Consider the following 8,637-nt stretch of genomic DNA (forward strand, 5'->3'; position numbering starts at 1 on the left):
GCCGGGTTAGAGCGCTCAGTCCGCACCGGCCGCGTGCCCCCGACGCTGACCCGGCACTGACAGCGCCCGCCCGCCCGGCCGCGCCGCAGCCCCAGGCGAGCGCCTGACTCGGTTTCCTCGTCCTTTTCCGCGAGGGCTCCCGGCCAGGTGGGCTGTCCTCACCCGGGCCAACCTCCACTCCCACGGCCCACGTGGCCGGCGGCCACCCGCCTGCCCGGCTTACTTTCATATTTAGCCAGGCGCTACCCACAATGCTTTTGTTTAAAAATATGAAATGCAAAAGAGGTTAGCGGTTAACACAATCCTTACAAATACTACTTTTAGAAAGAGGGATTTTGGTTTTTTCACATCGTATTTAGTCGAGAAGTTGTTCACATCTTACTTCTCGGGGTTGCGACTTGAGCCATGAAAAGTCTCCTTAGTTAAAAAAGTGTCTGGAAAGGAACTATAAATACTCAGAAACCTATTCGTGCCCGCAGTTGGTCCGAAAGCTGTGGGTTATCATATTTGTCTCCCCCCCACAACCATGTTCGACTAACTTGTGTTTTGCCTTCATCAAGAAGCAGTCGTTGGTAGTTTACATAGATTAACTAAAATGGAAATTTAAAGAAATTTTTAGTTTATGATCTAAAAAATAAAAGACTTAGGATGGCCTGTCTGAGACTTTCAGACATAGAGAACAGATTTGTGATCGCCAAGGGTATTGGGGGTGGGGAGGGAGGCCTTTGGAGTTTGGGGTTAGCAGATGCAAGCTATTATATATAGAACGGGTAAACAACAAGGTCCTGCTATATAGCACGGGGAACTATATTCAGTATCCTGCAATGAACCATAATGGAAAAGAAAATGAAAAAAATAAAAGAGCCTGCTTGGTTACTTTTTTTTTTTTTTTTTTGTAAGGTTAACTTTACTGCAGCATTTATATATTTACTTTCAAAGTCCCTGGGGGAGAAAGCTAATGCAGTAAAAGCAACTTTGTTTTAATTCGCTTTAAACTTATCAGAGAGCTTATCAGTTTTTAGAAATCTTATATTGAAAACCGTTAATTCATGGTTAAACAGCAATGCATTTCTTATTATAAATCAGGAAAAAGGAAGGGGGAAGCCAATTAAAGAAGCTTCCTTTCAAAGCTACACTGGCATGATCTCATATGTCTGTATGTATATATAAATACACGTGTGTTTGTCGGTGGATAGAAAAAACCTGGAAGAGACATACCACATTATTAACAGTGATTACATAACTCTGTCTGTGCATGCATGCTCAGTCATGTCAGCCCCATGGACTGTGGCCCGCCAGGCTCCTCTGTCCATGGGATTCTCCAGGCAGGAATACTGGAGTGGGTTGCCATTTCCTCCTCTAGGGGATCTTCCCAACCCAAGGATCCCACCCGAGTCTCCTGCATTGGTAGGCGGATTCTCTACCACTGAGCCATCTGCGAAGCCCTACATAACTCTAGGGAGTAGGATTTCAGGTGAGGGCATTTAAAGAAACTTTCAGAATGAAAAAAGGTATGCAAACAATGGTTGCCAAAAATTCAGTACATTTATAAGTGTCTGTGAATGAATAGAAAGTGAACTTTGGATTATTTCACAACAAACATAAAGCACATACATTCACAGACCCAGATGGAGACCCAATTTAAAACCACATGGGAAAGAAGGTTTCTAACTCTGGCAAGGCTTCCTGACTCCTCATGGATCCTTTCTGTCTGCCTGTTGTCAGCCAGAGCTCTCTTCTCTTTGGTTCAATTGCTGTGATTGGTTCGAGTTTACAGTCAAATTGAATCAACAGGTTCCAACACACTGGCTTTCCTTATTAGCAAAGAAACTTGACTGCTTTGTTTAGATACATGCACCCTCTATGGTAACTTTGGGGGGGAAATTTGAAAAAAAAAATCAGAGGGAGTGGTAGCAGTGTTAGTCATTTAGTCATGTCTGACTTTGCGACCTCGTGGACTGTAGCCCAGGAGCCCAGGCTCCTCTGTCCATGGGATTCTCCAGGCAAGAATGCTGGAGGGGGAGCTGTTCCCTTCCCCAGGGCATCTTCCCAAACCAGAGATCGAACCCAGGTCTCCCGCATTGCAGGCAGATTCCTTACCATCTGAGCCAGGAGGGAAGCCGGTTCTATGTTGACTGAATCTTGACAGATGACAAGGGCATCGTTTGTTGGTAAGGATGGTTCTCAGCTAGAGAAAACCCTCAGCTCACACTCTCAGGCTGGGGCAGCTTGTTAAAAATGGGTGCTTTGCATCAGCCAGCCTTGTTGAACTTAATTCTAACTCCTAAATTTAAAAGCATTAAGATACAAAGTCCCCAAATTCTAGCCGACTGTTAGTCTAGAAATGTTAGACCACTAGAATCTTGCTCAGTGTTACTATCATAATAGGCATTTCCATGTCTATTTCAGATGACTAAAATATCTAGCGAGGTGAGGTCCATTCCAAGGGAAATGGACTAGCATTTGCTAAGGCAATTTCAACCTATAACCCAGGCCGACGATGACAATTATTAAAATGATGTTCTTAGTGTTAGATAATTTTTTTCCACAAAAGTATCTATATCACAGGGGGAAAGGTAACATCCCTACAAAACAATGAAATTTTAAAAAACAATTGGAGAATATGTATATATAAAGAGAGAGGGAGGGAGACAGGAAGGGAGGGAAGGGGAAGGGACGGGGAGAGGGGGAGAAAGAGAGAGAGAGGTCTTACTGAAATGCGTGTCATCTTTCAACCCTGTCGCTTCACTTCATGGATTTATGCAATCATCTCCCCTCCCAGTAGTCACTGCTGTGTATCTACCTCTCTAAGAGTTCAGGAGACCTGAACTTAATGACTCATTTCTAAGGAAACGAACAAGGCAAAAGTAATAGAGTATCACCTCCAAGATGAGTTTGAAAAATGACGGTGGATTCTACCAGGATTCTCTCTCTCCCTCTGCCCCGTCCCCCTCATTGCTCTGGGGGAAGCCAGCTGCCCCACACGGAGCAGGCAGACAGAGAAGCAAGGAAGGGTGTTTGCAGCCAACAACCACTCTAGCCTGAGGCCGTGTGAGTGAGCCAACAGCCAGGCAGAGAGCCTGCAAGCAAGGAAGTCTCCCCAGGGGAGCCTGGCGAGGACCACTGCCCAGGCCAACACCTTCCATGCAGCTGGGGAGAGCCCCTCGGCCTGAGCGCCAGCCGCTGTGCCCAGATTTCTGCCCCATGGATATTGTGAGAAAACAGATGTTGGCTGTCTTAAATTGCTGTCTGGGGTAAGTCTGTTAGACAGCCATAGATAGCTAATACATGTCCTTCACTAAAAGCACCTCCTCTGCTTAAGCATCCTTGGAAGCCTTGCGTTTTGCAAGTCGCCTTCAGGGTCCAAGTGTGAGCCACACAAGAAGATGGACCGCGTTCCTATAATTACACCTTGTTTTTGCCAAGATCATCCGTCCCAGCTTGTTCTCATCATATTCACCATCCTTGACTCTGACAGACTTGGGGCTCTTTTCAAAAGCAAATCTGCCTTCCAAAGAGAAAGAGTCACTACCCCAAGGAACACTGAAAACGAAGATGGTTTCTACGGACAGTTTCACTTGCTTTCAGATAGATTTTAACCAATGGCTCCATCATTGGAATAATTCTTCCAAGGTGATTATTTTGAAAGTCATTAGTACTTACTTCAGATATTTAATGCACAGGTTACTCAATGATTGAGTTGTGCTGTGTTTACGTCCTTGTTATCTATCAAACATATGCCACATCCGCCAATAACTGCTCTGGGGACTTCCCTGGCGGTCCAGTGGTTGACTTCACCTTCCAATGCAGGGGGTCCAAGTTCAACCCCTGGTTGAGGTGCTAAGATCCCACATGCTTTGGGGCCAAAAAACCAAAACATAAAAAAACAGAAGCAATATTGTAACAAATTCAATAAAGGCTTTAAAAATGGTCCACATTAAAAAAAAAATCTTTAGGACTTCCCAGTGGTCCAGTGGCTATGACTCTGTACTCTCAATGCAGGGAGTCTGGGTTCTATCCCTGGTCAGGGAACTAGATCCTACATGCCGTGGTAATGAAGATCGAAGATCCTGCATTGCCACAACTAAGACTCGGCACAGCCAAGTAATTTTTTTTAATCTCTCTGTGCAGTATTACCCCTGTTTTGCTGAGAGGAAACTGAGGCAGAGATGGCTTGCCTAAGGTACACAGAGTAGGAGTCTAATATGAGCAGTCTGGTCCAAGTCTTTGCTGTCTTGCTTCTGTTAATTCACTGTCTTTTCTACTTAGATCTCGTATCATAACAATCAACACAGTAACAAAGCCGAGTCAGTTTCTTGTTCATTGTAATAACATTTCACCTTTACTCAGATAATCTTCCAATTTGATGGGCTTAGAAAATGTCCAAAGTACCAAAGTGATGTTCCTTCACACATTCTCCCATAAGGGAAGGAAAAAGAGACCAGAGCATCTGCCTTTGGTCAAATTTAGGAAGGTGTGAGTTCAAAGGATTTTTGTCTTTATGTAAAACCTGATGATTCTTTACATCAGTAACATATCAGACTTTGAGTAGAACTTTCCACGCATTTTTTGGGGTGTGGTATGTCTGACCGAAACGCTGACCAAGCTCACACTGGATCTGGAGTTTGGCTTCTGAGAAGAGGGCTTTGGGGCAGCCTCATGTCCGAGTCTTGACAATGGCTGACTCACTTTGGAGAGGGTTCCTTTACTGACAAACCTCCCTTTTTACTTTCTTTTTGGCCTGTGAGGGTGTACAAGCAGAGCGTATCTCCTCTGACTGTAACCAAGGGAAGTGTCCTTTCTGGTTTGGTTTCTTAGGACCCATGTCTCCCTTCAGGCTGCACCTCCTTCCTCCAAACCAAAGAGCCTTGTTGATACATTTACTTACAGATCCTTTGTTATCTTATAGTAATTTGTAAATTTGTTCCCAGGTAAAGTAGAACCCCTTTGGTGGTGGTCACGGGGCTTCCCTGACGGCTCAGCGGTAAAGAATCTGCCTGCCAATGCAGGTGACGCAGGAGACTCGGATTTGATCCCTGGGTTGACGAGAGGCCCTGGAGGAGGAAACGACAATCCACACCAGTACTCTTGCCTGAAAAGTCCCATGGACAGAGGAGCCTGGTGGGCTGCAGTCCATGGGATCGCAAAGAGTCAGACATGACTAAGCACAGTGGTGGTTATACAATTGTATTAGTTCCATCAGCCTCACAATGCCTGGTACGGAAACAAATTGCTTATTTTTTTTATACTTAATGATTATTTTTTTTTAATGAATAGTTTCCATTTACAAGGAGCCATGTTATTAACTATAGACAGGATCCAGGTTGGCTTCCAAAGTTAAGCAAGCACCAGGAGATGCTTCAGTCAGCCTTGTAAAGATTCCAAACTGCTAGGACCATCAGCGAACCTCAGCAGGAAGTGAACCTGGCCACTCTGATGAGTTTCCAGACTACTCATTACTGGAAACTATTATTTACGAATGGTTACTTGATTTGTGTGCCTTTGTGTATTATTCTGTTGCTGTTGCTATTCAGCCCCTCAGTCGTGTCCAACTCTTTGCAACCCCATGGGCTGCAGCACGCCAGGCTCACCTGTTCTTCACTATCTCCTGGAGTTGCTCAGATTCACATCCATTGAGTCAATGATGTCATTCAACTATCTAATTGCACGCAAGGACTTTCTTTGATTCAAGTGCACATTTTTTAATCTCTAAGAAACTGAATTAAAAAGGATTCTGTGAATCCATGAGGTCACCCTCGAGTTCTCTTTTTCCATCCTTTATATGAAGGCATAAACACGATCACTTTAATAAGGAGATTAGCAACAAGTATTCACTGGGCCCTACCATTAGCAAACGCTCTGGCAGGGAATACACAAGAGAAACAACCTCTGTCCTCACGTAGCCAAGTAGATAATGTATGTGACTCACCAGCACAAGGTAATACCAAAGCATGATGTAAGGTTCCCAGAGCACAGTTTACAAATAAGAAACGTGAGCCTGAAGAGGTCAGGAGGCTTACCCAGAGATGCATAGCTGCTAAGTGACCCAACCATAATTCCACTCTGGTTTTCTGATCCTAAGTCCAATGCCCCTGTCCCAAATGAGGCTGGATATGCAGAAATATGCATCCAGCCTGAGGAATGTCCAAGGAAAGAGTGAGACAATAAATGGCTTGAATAAAGAGCTTTTATTGCATTTTAAAGAAAATTATAGGGGCTTCCCTGGTGGCTTGGTGGTATAGAATTTGCCTGCCGATGCAAGACACATGGGTTCAATGCCTGTTCCAGGAAGATTCCACATGACACAGTGCAACTCAGCCCATGTGCCACAACTATTGAGCCTGTGTTCTAGAGCCTGGGAGCTATCACCACTGAGCCCGAGAGCTGCAGCTACTGACGCCCAAGAGCCCTAGAGCCTGTGCTCTACAAGAAGAGCAGCCACCGCAGTGAGAAGCCCACTGACCACAACTAGAGTAGCCTCCTCTCACTGCAACTGGAAGAAAGCCTGTGAGTGGAAGAAAGCAGTGAAGACCCAGCACAGCCAAAAATAAAAATAATAAATAAGCAAAAGGATAAGCACAATCCAATTTGCAAGTAGGTTATTCAGTCTGTGCAAATGACTAAAGAAAAAGAAACTTACATAAAATTATAGTCATGCATTTAGTAAAGAATGTTAATGGCAAAAATATATTTCCAAAGAAAGAACATAGGCAACTTCCGGGCGACAAGTGCTGATGGGAAGTCCATGCCACCATCCTGTGCGGGCGTCAGGCTCAGCAGGACGTGCTCCGGGCTAGCAGGTTGGAAGGAGGAAGCTGCAGGAGGAAGGGGGGCCCCCTACAGCAGGGACAGCCATCTCTGTGAGACCACACACACAGTCACTTCGTACCCAGAACAGATAGCTGGACCATCTGGCAGTAATTCCCACTTTAGCGTTGCTTTCCTTGAAATAACTTGTCATTCCCATTTGCTTCTCTGGGAGGTAATTAGCAGGAGGACCCAGCAGGGGTGAGGTCACATGCCCGAATCTCGCTGCTTACGTGTGTACTCAATGGATATTTTTGACTAAATGAAAACCATGTTCTACAGCATAGATGCTATCCTGTTCCAGCGACTTAACTGCAGATGCCTTGGTCTAAATGTCACATACAGAGAAAAGTTCTGAGAGCTAGAGATGGTTGATAAGTTAAAACCAAAGGCTGCCACCACTTTGATATGGATTGAACATTTATGTACCACCCTCCAAATCTATACGTTGTGTCCCAATCCTGAATATGATGGTATTTGGAGGCAATGCCTTTGGAACATGGTTAGCTCATGAGGGTGGAGCCCTCATGAATGGGATTAGAGCCCTCTAAGACATGAGCGATGACCACTCTCCCCACCACCTGAGGACACTGAGAGGACAGACGTCTGCCGGCCAGGAACAGAGCCCACACCAGAAATCAAATCTCGGACTTCCAGCCTCCAGAAGTGTGGGAAATAAATGTGGTCTAAGTCATCCCGTCTCTGGTAGGTTGTTATTGTAGCCTGAGACACAGCTCATCACATTCCATTTCTGCCACTTAATAGGAGCGTGATCATACACAAGTTAATATCATGAGGCTCAATTTTCTCATTATTAAAATGAGTATAATAAAACACAGGCAGCTGGACTTCCCTGGTGGTCCAGTGATTAAGAACCTGCCTGCCAATGCAGGGGACACAGGTTCGATCCCTGGTCTGGGGAGATTCCACATGCCCCAGGGGAACTAAGCCTGTGTGCTGCAACCACTGAGCCCGTGCTCTGCAACGAGAGAAGCCACCGCAGCGAGAAGCCTGCACACCACAACTAGAGACTAGCCCCCACTCACCGCATCTAGAGAAAACTGGTGCAGAGCAATGAAGACCCAGGGCAGCCAAAAAAAAATTTTTTTTAATAAAATAAAGCACAGGCAGGTCTTCCCTGGTGACTCAGTGGTAAAGAATCCGCCTGCCAATGCTGGAGACACGGGTTCGATCCCTGATCCGGCAGGATCCCATATGCTGCAGAGCAACTGAGCCAGCGTACCACAACTACCGAGCCTGTGCGCTGGAGTCCCGGAGCCACAGCTATTAACACCAAGTCCATGTGCGGCGGCTACTGAGCCCCAGAGCCTGTGCCTCCCAGCAAGAGAAACCACTGCAATGGGAAGTCTGTTATCCCAACCAGGCAGCAGCACCTGTTCTCTGCAACTAGAGAAAGCCCGTGCAGCTACGAAGACCCATCACAGCATAAAATAAATAAATACATCTTTTAAAAAAAATGGTGATAAGCACTTCAAAATCAAACTTAGTGATGATTTTTCTGTAACTGACACCAAAAGGAAAGGCAATAAAAGCAAAAATAAATAAGGGGGTCTACATCAAATTAAAGAAAGAAAAAAAAACCTTCTGCACAGCAAAGGAAGCCATCAACAAAATGAAAAGGTAACCTACTAAGAGGGAAAGAATATTCAAAATCATACATATGATAAGTGATTAATATCCAAACTATATAAAGAACTCTTACAACTCAGTAGCAAAAATACGAACAATCCGATTGAAAAAGGAGCAGAGGACCTGAATAGACGTTTTTCCCAAAGAAGATACGCAGGTGGCCAACATTTATTACTCAGC

Source organism: Muntiacus reevesi, chromosome 6 (assembly GCF_963930625.1).
Source record: "Muntiacus reevesi chromosome 6, mMunRee1.1, whole genome shotgun sequence".
In the NCBI taxonomy this organism is placed as follows: domain Eukaryota; kingdom Metazoa; phylum Chordata; class Mammalia; order Artiodactyla; family Cervidae; genus Muntiacus; species Muntiacus reevesi.